Genomic DNA, 20,872 nt, shown 5'->3' with positions numbered 1-20,872 from the left:
AATTGAGGTAAATTTAAAATGATATTTTGACAAAATGACAATGTTTTTTAACCTTGGATGGATTTAAACCTAATGTACAGGACTTATAAACAGTGATAGGAAGCTTAGAATATTCATCTTACTTGCTCTTTAACGAGCGGTCTGTTTAAAGAAAGCAGCATTAACAAGCTGATGCACAGCATCTGATATAATAAATCATTTAAGAAGGAATGTATCCACCTTATTTTGCACGCGGAATATGAAGACTTATTTCCTAATAATGTGTTAAACTTCTGTTTCGCTCGCCCTCAGGTGAGGAACTTAGGAGCAACATGGTGGGGATACACACAGAACACTGTTAAACACTGTGATGGTAAATATTGACCACATCAGCGATGTATGACACAGTGGGAGGATGAAATGAAGAAGTGGCCTGCAATAACTTTTTTAACTATTTAAATATTTAGTTTTGTTGCTTGGAGTAGACGGGTCTTCGATGTGGAATTATAAAAGCACTGAGGCATTTATCAGTAACGTAACCTGCACAGCGGAAAAGTCGGCCGAGTGCTGGTACATGAAACAGAAAGCGAATTGGTGTCATTTTATATAAATAAAATAATTTTTATAACATGGTGTAGCCACCTTTTGTTATTTTATTTGTATTTATTTATTTATTTTTGTTTGTTTTGGTTTTCACATGGCAAGTGCCACAAAAGTCATTACATTTCATCACATTCCAGTTAAGTAAATCAAGGCCGGCCCTGACCAATTTGCTGCCCTAGGCAAGATTTTACCTGGTGCCCCATGCATCACAGCCCATTTCACCCTGTCATTGTGTTCATGATTTAGCATACATATATATACACACACACACACACACTACAGCAGAACTGTTTCCAACACTCATAATAAATCATCATATTAGAATGATTTCTAAAGGATCATGTGATAGACTGGATGTCACATGTGACACTAAAGAATGGAGTAATGATGCTGAAAATTCAGCTTTGCATCACAGAAATAAATGATAATTTAAAGTATAATAAACTGAAAACAAATTATTTTAAATTGTAATAATATAATCACAATATTACATTTTTTCTGTATTTTTGATCAAATAAATGCAGGCTTGATGAGCAGAAGAAACTTCTTTCAAAAACATTAAAAATAGTAATGTTTCCAAACTTTTGGCCTGTACTGTATCCCCCCAAAACTGCACAGCTGTAGAGTAAAACATTAATAAAAAAGTGATGATAAAAAATGCGTCTTAAAACTGACATGATTGTACAAAATCACAGTCTGGGGACTCAGAACTCAGAACAACTGCTAATATTAAAGGTGCTGTAGGGAACTTTTGTAAAAAAATATTTTTTACATATTTATTAAACCTGTCATTATGTCCTGACAGTAGAATATGAGACAGATAATCTGTGAAAAAATCAAGCTCCTCTGGCTCCTCCCAGTGTCCTATCGCCATTTGCAGAAACTCCATCGCTCCCGGTAAGAAACAACCAATCAGAGCTGCGGTCCGTAACTTTGTTTGTTCAAAATGTAGAAAAATGTATATAATAAGCGAGTACACCATGAATCCATTTTCCAAACCGTGTTTTTAGCTTGTCCTGAATCACTAGGGTACATCTATAATAAGTGTTTATATTCGGACTATTTTAGATTGCTTCGGGGGTACCGCGGCGGAGTAACCCAGTACCTTTGTGATTCTTCATAGACATAAACAGAGAGAAGTAGTTCCGGCTACGATGTTCTTCCGCAAGACGCAAGCAGTTCTGTTTATTAACCGCTAGAGCGTCAAAAGTTACCGACTGCAGCTTTAAGTTTAAGGTAAAAATAACTGCCATGAAATTATAGTATCTTACTCCTATGCAATAAATTGTTCTTTCACTACATCTCTTTACCTCTGTCTTTATCCTCTTCTCTTCTTTTTGGCACTGTATCTATCGCAGACTATGCTCATTTATAATGTGTCATGTAAATTCGGCCTTCCGTCACAATCAGGAAACTTTCACCGTGTCTAGAACTGGCGCGAGCTGCCAGGCCCGTTTCTAATAATGATAATAATAACCATATTTTTCATATTTTTGTCACATGAATCTCTGGGTTCTTCCAGATGCTGGCTTTTACAAGTAAGATCTTCCAGGGACCACTTTAATGTTAACAGATCTTACCCTTTTTTTAATGTGAGTTCCTCCAGGAACCTCCAGAGCACTTTGAGGTCTCAGTGCACTGAAAGGGTGACTCCAGAAACTCAGAAGTGTAACCAAAGAGCTTCAGGGATCCCATGAGTTCACATTAGTTCCCAAGCAAAGTGGAGCAGATGTTTATTATTGCCGTGACGGGTTATCCATTAATCTGCGACGTGTCCCTGTTTGCGTACAGTGATATAAATAAATAAACATGATGCATGGATCAAGGTCTCTGAGATCGTTTGTGATCCTGGCGAGTGGCTGATGTGCTAATGATATAAACTAATGATATCATTAATAATAGTATTATAGTCCCAGTTCACTTTTAAACCTTTAAATACATTTTCTTGATTATACTTGCATTAGGTTATGTTTATATCTGATTATACTTAAGTAACATTTTCAATGCAGGACTTTTACTTGTATCAGTATTTTACAGTGTGGTTTATATATTATTTGGTTAAGGATCTTAAAACCTCGTCCACAACAATATTTAATTAGTTTACCTTATAACTTTCCCCTCATTGTAGTTAGACAGCACAAGATCAACAAGCTTGTTTGTTTTGCGACCTCTTTAAATACAAGAGAAGCATTCGATCTACGTCAGAGCGCTCACGTTGTTAGCAGTGCGTAAAGAGCGATTTTTGACGCTCTCGACGGTGGTGTGAACGCACAATTAATGCAGAATAAGATCATTATCTGTAGAAAGCATCCCTGCGAACATGAACATGAAACTGCTAGTTCTTCTTATGACACTGTTTGCTCTTAGCAATGCAAACACGGACAGAGTCAAGACTAAAACCTTTAGCGAACTTCTGAAAAGACTCGAAAGTCTTAAGAAGCATGAGTTCAAGGTAAGCAGATTATTTTTACATTAAAGTTTAATAGAAGTGAATTAGTTCTCTAAAATAGTCAAACACCAAGTCTAATATGAGAAGTGTTTGTTTGGCTTAACATACGTTCTGTAGAAGTACTAATATGGACTAATATGTTGCACACATCAACTGACTTGTGTTTTATTTTTTAATTTCTAGGATCTCGATAAGTCAGTACAAATCCAAACACCTCAAGGAATAGAGAATGTGGTGAGTATTTTGTGTAATTTTCTCTGTATTACAGAACATTGAAACAATTGCTTTAAATATAATAATAATAAGTTGCATTGATGGATTCTTATGGGGATTGTTTTTTAACCACAGTGTGAGTGTGAGGACTTATTTGCAGAACACCTTAAGCAATTTATGAAGTCAGTTAAAGGTGCAGTGCCCTTATACCAGTTATTAAATATTCTTGACAACATGAAGTATCTGCAGAAAAATACATCCAAGGTAAGACTTTTGTTTTAGAAAAGAGTTTGTTTAACCCCAGACACCTCATCACGAATCGTTAAACATTCTCATATCGTTTTAACATCTCTGTTCAACTAAAGAAATAATTATATGTCTTAAGCAGCATAGAAACATGAGCTAGATTATCATTTAATTAATGGAATGCATGTATTTTGTTCTTTGATTTTTCAGAATGGGTCAAAAGTCAACTGTGTCTTCACAACGCATAACCTCACAAGAGTTACATCCGACAATATAACGCCTTTGATTCAGGATAACATTAATTTCATCCGAAACTGGAGTACACTCTGTTAGAAAAGTAACTAAACGGATGTCCTACTAAAGGAGATGTGGATTACATTTATTCATTTGAAATGTCATTTTATTTTGGCCATATCACCTGATCTGATATTCTATTTGTTGTATTTCTGTTTTGCATAAAACCAAAGAATATTCGGTACATCCTCCCCTTCTAAAATGATCTGATATTAACTTTTGCATGGATTTTACTGAAAAGAGCTTAGCCTCATGTAACCAGACGTTTTAAGATATGTGAATATGCTTAAGTTTTTCTTGCCTTATGGGTTTACATTATCTTAACAAGTAAAGCAATTTAACATTAATTCCTGGATGTCTCTGTGAAACTTAGAGTTACTATCCTAGTAGTTTTGTGCATGCATGAACGCCATGTAGTGTGTTTTTTTGAGCTTCGAAGCTTCGGTAGTAATAAACATCGAATATTCAAAGCTTTGGAGTGGCGGGTGTGTGGCTGTGGACCCAAGGGAGTGCAGTGTTGCATTTTGGTGCAATAGGGACATGCAAAATGTTCCAAATGAATCAACTTTAATAAACTACAGAACAGCACGAGCGAAAAGTTACACACTTCACGAGGGCAGGGCTTATATGCTCTGAGAACAGACACTGCACTAGTGATACAAAAAACACAGGTCTGTTAAGAGCAATACTTTTAAATATGAACAAATTATTATTAGGCTGGGGTACAGTACGTTTTTGAGAATTTAAATAGAAGGTTACGACAGGTATAATATCAATAAGCGCAAATGTTTCCTCCGCACACCAAACGGTCTCGGATATTTTTTTATTTTTATTAAATAGCGTGCTTCCGCTTTGCCAGCTATGGAGAAACTGGTAGCCAGGCAATTATCCTGTCTAAAAGTCATTTCACTCGGCGGCCATCTTTGAAACGTCTCTCGGGCATCCAAGTGCAGCTCCTATTTCTTTGAATAGGGAACCGTCAAATTCTATACAACTGTGAAATTAATGTTGTTACTTTTGCTCAAATAGCATTATTACACGAATATAAAGGCTCTTCCAGATGCTGGTTTTTACAAGTAGATCAGATCTTACAATAACCCTTTTTTAATGTAAGTTCCTCCAGAGCACTTTGAGGTCTCAGTGCACTAAAAGGTGACTCAGAAGTATAACCAAAGAGCTTCAAGGATCCCATGAGTTGCTGTATGAACTGCAAAGACTATAACGGTTCCTCCATGAACCCTATTATGAGAAAAAGAGCTTTGAGGCACTTAAAATAAAATGTTAAGTTCCTAGAGTACTCAAAAGGATACCTGAGGCACCTTTAGTTTTTTTTAGAGTGTGGTATTCGTTTCCTGCTTTACGGTGTGTATAAAAGGGTTAGAGTGCAGAATAAGATCATTATCTGTAGAAAACATCCCTGTGAACAAGAACATGAAACTGCTAGTTCTTCTTATGACACTGTTTGCTCTTAACTATGCAAACTCACACAAAGTCATTGCTAAAACCTTTAGTTAACTTCTGAACCGGCTTGAGAAGTGTGAGTTCAAGGTAAGCAGATTTTTTTCTGAATTAAGGTGTAAGAGAAATGATTTAGCTCTTAAAAATAGTTAAACACCAAGTCTAATATGAGAAGTGTTTGTTTGGCTTAACATACACTCTGTATTGGTATAAGTATTCATATGGACTAATTGTTGCACACTTCAACTGACCTGTATTTTTTTTTATTTCTAGGATGTCAATAAATCAGTACAAATCCAGGTTTTGGATTTGTAGAAATGGCGATTATAATATTTGGATATCTTTTTACCAAAACTTTGCAGCGAAAAAAGAAAAAGGTCTTGATGAAGTCGTGAAAACGGTGTGAACAAGAACATGTTCGCCCGTTGTAACAGGATGGACTGGACCTTCAATAACAATATTTGAAGGGGGAATTAACTGGAAAGCAGGATAGAAATGGTCCTCTTGGAAGACTTTCTAAAATATCAGCTTTAAAACGCAAAGGTGATAACCAACTGTTTGTCCATCCTGACCCTGGTTGCAGCTCACTTCCAGTTAACGTTAGGAAAAACACATCCTTATTCTCCAAGTTTGTTTATTTAATGCATTGATTATACAATATAAATGTACTGTATATGATGTGTACCACTGTTATGTAATACTATAATATGTTATATAATAAAAGTTTCTGAAAATGTAAGGGATGCATGAATGAGTTTCACTCATTTAAGGTCCAGTAAAATCAATAATGACTGCTTTTTGAGTTAAAGGTTAGTTAATGTTGAACTAGTGCACACCACAAGGTTCACAAATTCCCTTAGTAAATGATTTGTTAATGGTGAGTCATGTAAATAAACAGTCTACAAATGTTTTGTCAGACTAGTGCACGCATTACAGTAAGGTTCACAAATTCCATTAGTAAACGGTTTGTTAATGGTAATGGGAATAAAAAGGGTGAGTAATGATCTAAAATAGGTTAGTTAAAATGTTAGTTAAACATTTGTAGGGTCAAAAATTATTAAAGACTTCAGCTTTCCTGTCCCAAACATATCTTGAGCAGCAAAAGGGCCACTTGGCATCCCTGAAGACACAGAAGTGCTGATATCGATCAATGCCTGTAGGCCAACATGTGTATACATCGGGGGTCAGCTACTGTAATTGTCACACATTTTGCCCAGTGGGTGAAGCTTTAATCTGACGATTGGTCTGTTTGAATGTCTCACATTTGGGTTTTAGTCACATGGTCAAAGAAGGGATAAAAGAAGATTGTAAATGTTGCTCTGGCTCTTTCTCTCTGCTGGTTCTTTCTTTGCTTGCTCTTTTCTTTGCTGGCGCTCTGTTCTTGGGCCCCTGCCTGCTCTCTCTCTCTGTGTCTTTCTCTATCTCTATATATTTCAAAAACTTTGGAGTGCCAACTGTTGCAATACAATTTAGTCACATAATAGCAACGCTCTCCCACATATTTAGCTATTCTAACTGTGCTTATTTCCATCATTGGTATAAGTGGCAGTGGGAGGTAATAGACTAGAAAGTTTAAATGTTTTAATGTTGTTAAACTAATAAATGCTTAGTTTATACACAGCTTTTTGAGCCGGCCTGATCTGGGTTTGTTTATGTCGTGTCCTGGTCTGTCTAGAGAACATTGCTGTCAGTTGAATTGTTTGCCATTTGCTCTATTGTCTATTGTTACCCCGCTCCTCTGGTTACCTTGTTATCTGATTAGGGTTACACCAGTTTCAGATCATTACTCACCCTTTACAGTATATCCCCCTCTTGTTTTATGTCCTGTGCGAAATCGAATCTCAGCTTCGCTGAGTTAACATGGCTCTTGTCTCTGTTGATTGAGCTTGCACCTGCTGCTGTCTAGCCTAGTCTTGTTTGGTTTCCTTAGCATTTATTTTATACCTTTTTGATATTAGGGGTTTTCTTTTGGTTTAGTTTAGTACTATCTAGTTCCTAGTGTAGCTCCTGCCTTTTAGTTTAGTTCTTCCTCCCTCCCATTCCTTGCTGTTTTCGGTCCCCTAGTGTTCACTGGAGAGCTGGACTGTCTTGTTGCTTTTGGACTGTTTCTCTCTGCCATTGACTCAGGAACCCCTCCCCTAGATGCCTCCTAATGAGCTGACATTCACCTTTATGGACTTGGCTGGAATCTCTTCTGGTTACCCTCTCGGACTGTAGCTTAGTTCCTGTTTTGTGTTTAAAGCTCAAATCTTTATTATCCCTGCAACTGAATCCTCTTCCGTTACCACCCTGACACTCTCTCAATGTTCGGTCGGATAGAAATGGTGAAAATGGATATTATCAAGACTTCTGATCCTATATCAATCCCTAACGGTTTGGCTTCCGCTCTCAGCATTTAACAAACTAGAAAAGATTATTTCCAAGTCTTTGGAAAAACAAAAGGACAAGAATAAGACTTAAAATGCTTATGTCAAAAGATTACGGATGACATTGTTTGTTTGGCTGTATGTTTCATTACTAAGACTGTAGTTGAGCCCTTGTCTCTAAGAACCATCAGCATTCATGGTTTATAGAAACAAACGAAAATTTGAGTGTTTGACTCTATGGGCCCTATTTTAACGATCTGAAACGCAAGTGTCAAAGCGCGAAGCGCAAGTAGCTTTGTGGGCGGGTCTCGGCGCTGTTGCTATTTTCCCGGCGGGATAAATGGCTCTTGCGCCCGGCGCAAATCTAAAGTGGGTTGGTCTGAAGTAGCTTCATTATTCATAGGTGTGGTTTGGGCGTAACGTGAAATAAACCAATCAGAACGTCATCCAACATTCCCTTTAAAAGCAGGTGCGCAAGTTCCATTATGGATTGCTATTATTATGGCGTATTTACCAGGCGCACGCCAGGAGCGGTTCACAGACGAGGAGACTGATGTTCTTGTAAGAGCAGTGAAAGACAGAGAAGTTGTGTTGTATGGGGATGGGAGAAACCCACCCAAAATAGCGTCGGTTAAACAGGCGTGGGAGGAAATAGCCACAATTTGTCAGATGTCATTATATACACATATGTCTTGCCACTATTTGGCCAACAGGTCTGATCCTTAATTACTACAATTAGCCTGAATAATTTAGATTTATTTCTATTTTTTCACATCTTCGTGGCACACCACAATGATTTCCGTCATCTCATGTGTTAATATTTTTTTTGTGTAACAATTTATGATTTGCAAAAATAACTGATGCATCTGTGTAGATTACAATGAGGAAAGTGTATGCGCGTTGTGCACGCTATACATTATGGTCAAGCATGCGCCCTTAAAATAGCATAATGAACAACGCGCAACGCGCCACTGACTTTAGACTAGGTTTTTTCTGGTCAGTGGCGCAATTGTTTAATGGAACAGCAAAATAGCACCAGGGATTGTTTGCGCCGGAACACGCCTCCTTTTTTTGCGCTGAACCGCCCTGGGAGCGCAAGTTCATTCACTAGTTTAGCGACGTGCTTCTGTGGAGGGAAAAGCGCGCTTTGCGTGGGTGCAAAATAGGAATGACACATGCGTCGGTGTACAAAGTCAATTGCGCTGGGTGCAAGATAGGGCCCAATGTCTTTTAGGACAATTATCCATCTCCATATCTTAGCTTCCAATTTTACACTTACAACTGAAACACATCTCACCATTGCTCTCAAAGTTAGAAGTTCAGTAGAGTTTGAGGTTGTTAAAGGTCCACACTCTTGAATGGGATACAGACACAAAAAATAAAGGAATCTTGCAAACACAAAAAAAAAAAATTACCATATGCATGCGGCAAATTCCACTCGTGATCATTTGGGTATATATATTTTTTATAAACATTTCTTTAAAATTTTCTTTTCTTTTTTTTCAGTATTTTGTAAATTGTTTTTGCAGTTCTGCACTGTATGTAGTGACACTGTCTGAGCTAAAGAGAACAAACATTACCCTCGGTATTGCTACACCCTTTCCTACCACACAACAGATGCATACTGACTGTAAAATGGTGATCATAGGAGGAGGGCTCAGTGTGATGACAGAAGATGGAATAGACATGTGCCAGTGCACCAGCCTTTGATGAAGCATTCATAACAGCCTTCTGTATGTATTTTGCTTTCAACATTGCATATCCAACACACCTGAGAAAGACACTGAATTTCCTTCAGAGGCACATTCTCAACATAAGAGGATGGAGATAAGTATATGCCAGTAACTTTACTCTGAATGATTAGCCTTTTGTATTAGATCCTCATGCCTCAACTGTAGCATTGCCCAAAGTGCACTCAAAGGACATTCACTCTTTTGAAGTTAATCCAACATGTTGGAGTTGTACACGCATATGAACCAAATATTAGTATAACCTGTGGTATAGATGAGAGCCAGTCACCTTCTTTTGTGATACCATTCTTTTAGAAAACATGCAAAGGAAGCATATGTACTTTTGGTAACAAAAATTACTGTCTCAGTGAAGAGTCAGCAGTACAGTTGTTATAATATAATGAAGAAGGGTCTGGCTGCAGACTTGCACTCTCTCAGACACTTATGATTCTGCTAGTGACAACACTTTTTTTTTTTTTTTTTTGTAGGTATCGTTGACTGGAAGTCTGTCAGTCCAGATTTGAAGAAGACATACAGAGTGAAGTTTGAGCTCAGCAGGTGTGATGGCTGTAGATGCATCTACAGAAACATCACTGGATACTGTGGCCATGGAAAGAAAGGGGTCTTCACAGCTTTCTATTCAGACAAAGAGTTTGCTGGATTCTGTTGGAGGAAAACAAAATTGGCGGGAAACATATCTTACAGAAGAGCATTAAAAACTGCTAGATCTGATTACCTTTCTTCTATTTTAGAAGAAAACAAACATAACACTAGGTATTTATTCAATACAGTGGCTAAATTAACACAAAAAAGCATCAACAAGTGCCGCGTTTCCACCGAAATTACCCAGAACTTTCTGAGGGGCATTTTTTTACCCGGAACTTTATTTAGTTCCTGGTTCCCGGGTGGAAACACACCAAGTACCAGGCCAAAGTCCCTAGTTCCTGGGTAAAGTTCCTGCGGTGGAAACACGGCTAAGGTTTGATATTTTCCAACATCACAGCAGTAATGACTGTATGAACTACGTTACTTCTTAAATAAATCCTATTAGAGATAAAATTGAAACCATGCAGCCGTCAGACACAGGACTCACATCAGACAGTGCACTATAAACCCACTGAGGAACAGTTCCACTCATTCTCTACTATAGGAGAGGAAGAATTATAAAAACTTGTTAAAATCATCTAAACCAACAACATGTATGTAAGACCCTATACCATCTGAGCTCCTAAAAGATGTGCTCCATAAGTCATAGTTCCTCTTCAGACTATTATTAATTACTCATTGTCATTAGAATATGTCCCCAAAACATTCATACTAGCTGTTATTAAGCCTCTCATCAAAAAACCACAATTTGACCCCAAAGAACTAGTTAATTATAGACCGATCTCGAATATCCCTTTTCTGTCCAAGATACTAGAAAAGGTAGTATCCTCACAATTATATTCCTTCTTAGAGAAAAATGGTATCTGTGAGGATTTCCAGTCAGGATTTAGACCATATCATAGTACTGAGACTGCTCTCCTTAGAGTTACAAATGATCTGCTCTTATCATCTGATCGTGGGTGTATCTCTCTATTAGTTTTATTGGATTTAGTGCTGCGTTTGACAAAATTGACGACAACATTCTATTGCATAGACTTGAACACTTTGTTGGCATTAATGGAAGTGCATTAGCATGGTTTAAATAATAATTATATTACTGCCATCAGTTTGTAGCAGTGAATGAAGATGTATTATATCGATCACAAGTGCAGTGGAGTACCTCAAGGCTCAGTACTAGGGCCGCTACTTTTCACAGTTTACATGTAACCCTTGGGAGATATCATCAGGAAAAACAGTGTTAGCTTTCACTGTTATGCTGATGATACTCAGCTCTATATTTCTTTGTGGCCCAGCGAAACATACCAATTTGAAAAACGGAATGCATAGTCGATATAAAAAACTGGATGATGAGTAATTTCTTACTGACAAATTCTACTGAGGTGTTAATTATAGCACCTAAAAACTCTGCTTGTAATAACCTAGAACACTGTCTAAGATTTGATGGCTGCTCTGGCAGTTCTTCGTCATCAGTTAGGAACCTAGGTGTGCTATTTGATACCAATCTTCCCTTAGAAAGCCACGTCTCTAGCATTTGTAAAACTGCATCTTTTTTTTTTTTACTTGAATTTGCCACTGAAACTGAAAGCTAAATAAATGTTTTATTGGATAAAGCTGTGTCTGTTTGCTTATTTCACTTAACATTTAACATAAGGTTACTAAACTCTTCACATTTTTTAATTGTATAATTTAGTGTTTTTGTCAACCATATATTTTTCTCTATCAGGCAAAACAGTTTTCTAGGGTAAAACTTTAAAATAAGGATTCATTTGTTGACAGTGATGTATTATATAAAAAAATAATAAAAAAATACAGCTGTTTGTTGTTGTTAGTTCACTTCACAGTGCATTAACTCATGTTAACAAATACAAATTTTGACTTTAACTTAAGAACAGCTAGTACGACTAACCATGTTAAAAGACGTTTGTATTCTCAAAAAAAAAAAAAAATTTTTAAATTGATAAATCAAGAACTAAACTTTTGGTGGTGATGACATCAGTAACATGCGCCATGCAGAAGTTTTGAAGGTGGTTTCAAAAGTAATTGAAAATAATATTCTTAATATCACTAATACCATTTTTAGGTTGTATAGGATTATGTTGAATTTATGACTTCATTTTAATCTGCGATTAAGAGTATATGGCTCGCCATCTTTTTTTTTTTTTTTACAGCCAGCTTTTGCATTACATTTTAGCCCCCTTCTAGAGCTAACTGGCTCAAGTACTCCTCTCTGTGCCAATCACAACAGGCTTGGCCAGATGACCAATCAGAGTAGAGTAGGCTTATGGAAAGGAGGAGTTTGCTCCGAACTTTCTTAGAATGAATTGTTTCGAAATCATTGGCCATTTGACTCTAATATTAAATGTATATTCTGAGAAAATTACAATGTTTTTTTTTTGTTTTTTCTTACCTTAGATGTATTTAAACCTGTTGTAGGGGATTCCTACACAATATTAGGACACTTTAAAATACCATATGACCTGCTCTTTAAGAGGTAACATTTTCGTCACACGCTTGAGGTATTCGACCAATCACAACACGCTGGATAGCTGGCCAATCACAGCACACCTTGCTTTCAGTATGTTGAGATTTGTGAAAATTAATGCGTTTCAGAAAGGCGGGGCATAGTGGGGAAACAATAATGTACAGTATGTGAAAAATAACATGTTTTTTTTTTTTTACCTTAAACTGCATAAACACATTTCATCACAACAAATACACAAAAATTATGTTCTTTTTAGCAACATCATATCACCCCTTTAAACTTTTTATTGCAATTGATGCAAGTAAACGTGTTTAAGTGACTTAAGTGACAACATAATGCTATTGAAAGTATTCTGTTCACAGAATACTAAATATATCAAAAATATACACAAAGTACAGTTTTCTCCTAAATGACACTATGTGTCAATTAGTATGTTGAAAATTAAACTTCACAAAGTTCATAGTGCAAGAGCTGGGGATGAAAATTTCAACAATAAGTTTTATTGGATTATACTGTAAAAGGAAGTGCATCTAAGCTTAGAAGAAATATACATTTAAAGTGCATTGATGCATATAGTACATATTATAGACTAAATACATTTAAAATACATTAACAAATGCAATTTTAGACAACATAAGTTAATTATTTTACATGTGCTTCAGTATACTGATAAATATAACAAAATACGTGTATACTTATTTAAAACACAATAAAATATAAGTAATTAGAAATAGTAATTATGCAAAATCTATGTTTAAATAATAATTAATTAGACATTATTATAAAGTGCATTTTTAAAAAGCACACTTAAGTATGTTAAGACCTATTGTAATTTAAGTGGACTTAAAAACACTTAAGTGGCCTTTAATTTAAATTATATTATAATATCTGCTTGTGCACTTTTTATAAAGTATACTTTTAATAACTGAAGAAGACAAGTGAAAGTGGCCAAGTATGATAACCCATACTCAGAATTGGTGCTCTGCATTTAACCCATCCAAGTGCACACACACACAGCAGTGAGAAGTGAACACACACCCGGAGCAGTGGGCAACTACAGAATATACCCAGCACCCGGGGATTCAGCCATAGGTATTAATGAAAATGCACCGTTCGTTCATAATAATAAAAAAATCCCTTTTAAAAATAAAAATGGAATAAGTATTCTCATGGAATAAGTACTTGTCTTTTGGAATGTCCATGGTTTGTACAAAATATCATGTTCTTGAACTTCTAAAATATGAGTCATAGTTTTTCGTCCGTGTTAAGGGCTCTGGTAAACTTTTTTTTCTCCCTTGCGGAGATGCAGCGCAATGGCAGAACATGGGGTTGAAGGTAACACGTCTCTCGTATCACTCACCATCTCTGTTGAATGTGCAGAAATGCATGTCCTCCCTCCAAAATTCACAAGCACCGTGTCAACCGCTGCATTCAGTGACACTCACGCTAATGTTGTCACGGCCCACAAAGTCTCCCTGGACTGGAGCAAATCAAGCTGGGGAAGTTCGGCAGGTGCGGATGAGTCTGATTAATCTTTTTTAAGTATATGATCTGTTGGTTTCACAGACCACAACATCACAACCCATGTGTCAAGAAGCCCACTGACTTTACAATAAACCTTTAATGAATAATGATGAAACGGCGGTGAAAGATCACGAGACGACTATGCTGTACAACACAACTCAACTCAATTTAATTACTCTATATACAGATATTTATATTAAATATCAAATAGTGCATCAAATAGATAGTCTCATCACTAGTGCAGAACCAGACAAGGTGAATTCCTCTAAATAAACCCTGCGGGAAGACTAACCTTTTTTTAAGCAGCTGATGGTGTTAAGAGACAAGACAAGCAGTGAAATGTAGACTCATCAAATTGATCACCTGAAATGAGTCACTCCTCTTCTCAGATTCATGTGAAGCTCATAAATGTGCAACTTTGCAAAAAAAAACAAAAAAAATGTGCTTACACAATTTTATTTATTTTTTTTTATATGAAATTAATGTACCATATTTTATTTTTTTTTTATTTTTTTTTTATTTAACTATAATTTCTGGTACTAAATTAAATTGATATTTTGGTCAAGAATACACTTGGTAGATTATTGCTGATGTAAAAAAAAAAATGTGAAAAATGCACAAAAGTATTATTTTTTAAAATGTTGCAAACAATACAAGTGTGTCAAAGAATTTTTTAGGACCATTATTCCATTTTTAATAATTTCCATGACTGTGTGTGTGTGTGTGGGTGGGTGAATGTGTGTTGGGGGGTGGGGTTATGATTCACATAGTAGTTGCCAAAACCTTTACAAAATTTTGTACCATACTGATAAATAAATAAAAATATTTAACTAAAAAAAACAAAACTTAAAATTAAAGTGCCATATGGTAAATTCTACCAAACCTTTTTGGTCAAATATATTATTTTGATCTACAAAACTCTGAAATGAACCAGCTGTCAGAGTATGCTTACATGGCTAAGCATGAAAACAATTAAGTGCTACAAAACGTTCTCAAAACGTTCCCTGTTAACTGAAAACAACCAAAATGCTGTATTATCCATGTGAAGCAAGTAACAGCCAATATCACATTGTAAAAAAAAAAAAAAAAAAAGCCTACACAAACATGTGTAAGGCGCATTTACACCGAAACATTTGTAAGATTTTCGTCATTTACATGACACTGGCGTTTTAGGGGCATTAAAACAAACTTTTGGAAATGGGTTTCATTTAACTTCTTTTGATTTTGTTTGATATGTTACCAGAATATTCTATTTCCCATTTTGTACTCGCCCTTTCACATGTGTGTGAGAAGGGTATGCTGTGCAAACGACAGTAAAGACTCGTGGAACAACTTTCTGATCGTCTTCTGTGTTTGGTAAAAGTGTTGAATAGAAAATATTTCAGACAGCAAAGATGACACTGATGAGTAATGAATTTGCACTTCTGAGTAAGTTACTATTATTTACAGCTTGTGAAGGTGGAGCCTATATTAATTATTATATCGTCATCGATGGATTTCCCTCAGAGTCTACAGAAACTCACTAGCCCACCTCTTCCGGAGCTTGAAATGAAGAGTGAGTAAGTTCCTCATATCAGACATCACTAATATATGAATATCTCGACTATGACCTTTTAAATATTAAAGTAAACCGTGTCAGCAACACACAACATGTACACAGAATCCCATGACACCCACATGAACTCTGCTTAATGAGATGAAAGTTTTCTGTGAAAAATGAAATGTGAAATTCTGGGACACTGTTATGTTAACCTAAATCTGCAGCTTCAGTGTTTCATTTAAACATCGTTGAAATCAGGAAATGATGTGTGACCCACAAATTAACATTTTATAAAAATGCATTCATTCTTTGGACATCCAAGATGCAAATGAATTTGTTTCTTCATCAGATTTGGAGAAATGTAGCATTGCATCAGTGTCTCATCAATGGATGCTCTGCAGTGAATGGGCTGTCAGAATGAGAGTCCAAACAGCTGATAAAAACATCACGATAATCCACAACACTCCAGTCCATCAGTTAATGTCTTGTGAAGCTAAAAGTTGTGCGTTTGTAAGAAACAAATCCGTCATTAAGATAGATTTGAGATAACTCCAAACCATCGCTTCCGGCTGAAATATGAGTCCAACAGGGGATGGACTTTTTCACGTCATCATTAAACCACATCATGCTGGTCTGGTCCGGCCAGTGGAGATCTGTCCCTCCGACTGAGCCTGGTTTCTCCCAAACTCTCCATTTCTGGCACTGACGGAGTTTTAGTTCATTCCTTGTTTAATTTCTGCCAATACTGTCGGCTTAATTGCACGGATGCTACTGGAAGAAAGCTGAACTGGATGATGACATCACTGATTCAACAATGAACTGACTAAACTGACTTCTTATCCTCTTGCATCATTGACAAACTATTTTCTTAAATTTGCAGCTTTTGTCTTCTCCAGATGTTAACTGACGGACTGGAGAGTTGTGGATTATTGTGATGTTTTTATCAGCTGTTTGGACTCTCATTCTGACGGCACCCATTCACTGCAGAGCATCCATTGGTGAGCAAGTGATGCAATGCTACATTTCTCCAAATCTGATGAAGAAACAAACTCATCTACATCTTGGATGGCCTGAGGATGAGTATATTTTCAGCAACGTTTCAGGTGAGTAGTCTTTAACTATCACGTCCACTTGTCTTTCTAAGAGATGTTTGTATAGTCCAGCTTCATATTTTCCTTGTATACCTATCAGGATTGTTCATTAAATAAATAAATATATTTTAAAAAATCCCATTTGCATTTCAGCATTATTATATAACAACAACAAATTAAGCATTTAATATAATAAAATTAACCTTTTCACAGTTGATATGTATTGAGTGTGTGATGATTTTCCTATGTAGGCAGAATAGCATTCTTAATGAAACCCCAGTATTTTTCCCTTGAACCATTCGAAACTGTTTACATCATGGCGATATTTTTGGAGCTCATACGTGGTATTCGTTTCCTGCTTTACGGTGCATATATAAGCGTTAGAGTGCAGAATAAGATCATTATCTGTAGAAAGCATCCCTGCGAACAAGAACATGAAACTGCTAGTTCTTCTTATAACACTGTTTGCTCTTAGCTATGCAAACACGGACAGAGTCAAGGCTGGAACCTTTAGCCAACTTCTGAACAGGCTCAAACATCTTCAGAAGCATGAGTTCAAGGTAAGCAGATTATTTTTACATTAAGGCATAATAGAAGTGAATTAGTTCTTTAAAATAGTCAAACACCAAGTCTAATATGAGAAGTGTTTGTTTGGCTTAACATACGTTCTGTAGAAGTACTAATATGGACTAATATGTTGCACAAATCAACTGACTTGTGTTTTATTTTTTAATTTCTAGGATCTCGATAAATCAGAACAAGTCCAAACACCTCGAGGAATAGAGAATGTTGTGAGTATTTTGTGTAATTTTTTCTGTATTACAGAACATTGAAACAATTGCTTTAAATATAATAAGTTGCATTGATGGATTCTTATGGGGATTGTTTTTTAACCACAGTGTGAGTGTGAGGACTTATTTGCAGAACACCTGAAGCAATTTATGAAGTCAGTTCAAAGTGCAGTGCCCTTAAACCAGTATAAGAACATTCTCAGCAACGTGAAGTATCTGCAGAAAAATGCATCCAAGGTAAGACTTTTGTTTTGAATTATTTTGACCATCCATTGTTTAACCCCAGAGACACCTCATCACTAATCGTTAAACATTCTCATATCTCTGTTCAACTAAAGAAACAGTTCTATGTCTTAAGCAGCATAGAAACATGAGCTAGATTATCATTTTAATTAATGGAATGCATGTGTTTTGTTCTTTGATTTTTCAGAATGGGTCAAAAGTCAACTGTACCTTCACAACACATAACCTCACAAGAGTTACATCCGACAATATCAGGCTTTTGATTCAGGATAACATTCATTTCATCCAAAACTGGAATGATTACTGTAAAAAAAGTAACTAAATGGACGTCCTGCTAAGGAGATGTGAATTAGATATTTATACATTGGAAATGTCAATTTTTTTTTTTTACTTAATATTTATCTATTTATTTATATTGCACTATTTATTTATTTATTTTGACCAGTGTGTGTTGGTTGTTCTCTATCCTCAAACTTGTTTGTAAAATGAAATGCATCTATTTAAAAAAAAAAAAGTGAATGTTAAAATCTTCATCACAGGAAGAAAAATGATCAACACTATACTTTATTCTTTAAAGTTAGTTCTTGTATTGTAACAATACGAACATCATGCGACATCCACAGTTTTATAAAAAAAACTGAATTCTGAATAAAAATAAATATTTTTAAGATCAACTTTTTCTGCCGGTTCGTTCATGTCTTGTCTCGATTCTAATGCTGTAATGCACTGTACATAGGGTTGGAAAATGGAAAAGGTGATTTTCTGACGGGACACTTTCTGTTAATTTTATTGACTTTCCTTTAACCCTACAGCACGATGCAGAGGTCAAAATATAGGGAAAACACCTGTGAAAAATCAACATGGAAATTCCTTCCACAGTATACAAAAGACCCTGTTTTTACAGACTTCTTTTATCTGCTAAATGCATTTCGATCTCTTTAGTGCATGAAAATTTACATGCTAAAATCTCCCATTAAGTTGCATGTGTACTCCGCACATCTGTAGTGATGTAGTCCACTAAAGTTCACTCACTTGTACCTGACAAGGCTGTGCATTTGTTTATCCTACCTTGGCTTCACTGATGGGATGTGCTGCTTCTTGAAGGAGGCCGTGTGTACAACATTAAGTCTGATGGATGGAAACAGACAGTCCCACAGCTGCTGGCAGCGTCCTGACGAGATGGAGCATCCCTAAAAACACAGCAAAGACCGTTATCCCAGAAATTGGACTTCCTCTGTATGAAGACTTCGAGATCAATCAATTCATGGGTCTTCCTCGGAATAAAGCGCACTTTTATGTACCATTAGTTATTTTTTTGTAGACTAGAGGCACATATCCTTAAAGGTGAGAACTATTAGAACTCTTATCTAAACATAATATAAATGTAGCATTTAAAGTAGCTATTTTTAAACATCAAAATAATCTTTTTTTTTTTTATTCCAGCAACTTATCTAGACTCTGTCCACAGAGGGAGCCATCAACTGCACTGCAATTACTTTATTTATAAACCCCATCCGGTTTGAACTGGACTAGTCAGAGACACAATACACTACATAACCCACATTTTGTGGGTGTTATTACATCACTGAATTGCATTCTGTGGAAATTGCATGCAAAACACAGTTTAGCCGGTTACTTCCCTAAATTGTTTTTTGTTGTGGTTCTGATTTTAGGTTATCATCTCAGAAAACATATTTTTGACACAGAAAAAAGTTCCATTTAAAAGTACCAAAACATTTGATAAGATCCTATCTTGACAGTCATGTGAGTATTGTGAGGAGGAGTGTGGGGAAGAGACAGGTTTTTGCTGGTTTCCTGCACCAAAAAAAAATGTATTATCTACCAATACTTTCTGATTTGTTGCTTCAGACAAACTAAGTCAGACAGTGCCAGACAGTGATGACTGATACGTCAGATAATGATTTTGTAACTGAAAGAACAAGAGCTGCTGGAGGTGGTGTAAAAGCTCTCAAAGCAGGCCTCGATGACTCCAGACAGATCGTCTGCTTCAAAGTTGTGATTTATGGGCTGCTGGTGGCCGAATCTAAACTCACAGGTCCAAACTGAGAAACCATGTCTGCATTGATCTGGATCTGATCCTGAAACAGACTGACCTTAATCAGGAAAGAGACGCAGAGGGAAATTATATACCTTTTATGGTCAGTTTATACACTTTACCAATCACATTGGTTAACGATTTGAATATTTCTTATAGTAAACCCTCATTAGTAATATTTCCTCGAAAACATGTTGCTGTTGTTGTTTCTTTTTGAGTCTAATAATCAGTATTCAGGAAGCCGAAACTTTGGTTCTTATTAAATAGACCTTTTTCAGATTTCAGTGACTGATGTGATTTTACAGTAGTGATATAATTATTAAATGCTCACATTTAATGATGCCTACCAATGAATATGATGTGCACAAGGATCAATATTTAAAATAGTGCATGCATTGGCTGTTATGAGAATGTGACATCAAAAAATGCATTGTCACAATAAAAAATGAAAAAGTAACTTAAGGAAAATTATATTAATTGAAAAGATGGTATGATTTTTCTGGCAACCAATGATCGTTTTGAGTTATTTTTAAAGCACTGCAAGAGGAGCCAAGTTGTTGCATAGAAATGACACACAAAATATAATTTTATAGCCCATTATATATCTAATGCAAGAGACCTGTTCTCAGGTTGAATAAAAGAGTTAGGCAGCATTGATGATCTTTTCCCACTCTCATCATAACAGTGTTTACTCAACAACAACAAATATATATATATATATATATATATATATATATATATATATATATATATATATATATATATATATATATATATATATATATATATATATATATATATATATATTTATCATTATTGAAAAAGTGCTTCTTGCTGTTATTTATATTTACCAGAAATGGTGTGTTAAAATCTGAAGACATGTATGTAGAACATTTGAACTCATATCTAAACAATAGAGGAAATATGCGAGGCTGAATTATTGCATTCAGTAACTTTACAAATAGCATTTTAATAACAAACAGGACTCCTAACAAGATATCAAAAACAGAAAGCATGAAAAAAAAACTCGTTTGGCGAGGACTCCCCATTAGGTGGCCTCGTTGACTTGATTAACATCTGACCATCCAAATCTGTGAGGTTTACGACGCATTTCCTTATTTCAGTTATCATCTATAGATTAACACCAACGGTGAAATCTGTAGCACTCGACTCGAGTGAATAAGAAATTTATTCATACAGC

General features: G+C 35.8%; 1 protein-coding gene across 2 annotated transcripts in view; it reads right to left on the bottom strand.

Annotated features, from left to right (window-relative positions):
* il4 (interleukin 4) overlaps window positions 1-20,872 on the bottom strand; it is a 66,776-nt gene that overhangs the window by 21,430 nt on the left and 24,474 nt on the right. For both annotated transcript variants that reach the window (XM_052614919.1, XM_052614920.1), the window contains exon 2: window positions 18,684-18,805. The gene's annotated coding sequence lies outside the window, so the exon portion shown is untranslated. The remainder of the gene's footprint in view (window positions 1-18,683; window positions 18,806-20,872) is intronic.

The sequence above is a fragment of the Carassius gibelio genome, chromosome A14 (assembly GCF_023724105.1).
Source record: "Carassius gibelio isolate Cgi1373 ecotype wild population from Czech Republic chromosome A14, carGib1.2-hapl.c, whole genome shotgun sequence".
NCBI classification, from domain to species: Eukaryota; Metazoa; Chordata; class Actinopteri; order Cypriniformes; family Cyprinidae; genus Carassius; species Carassius gibelio.
The sequence above is the reverse complement of the archived record's forward strand: the minus strand, read 5'-3'. Positions and strand labels throughout refer to the sequence as shown.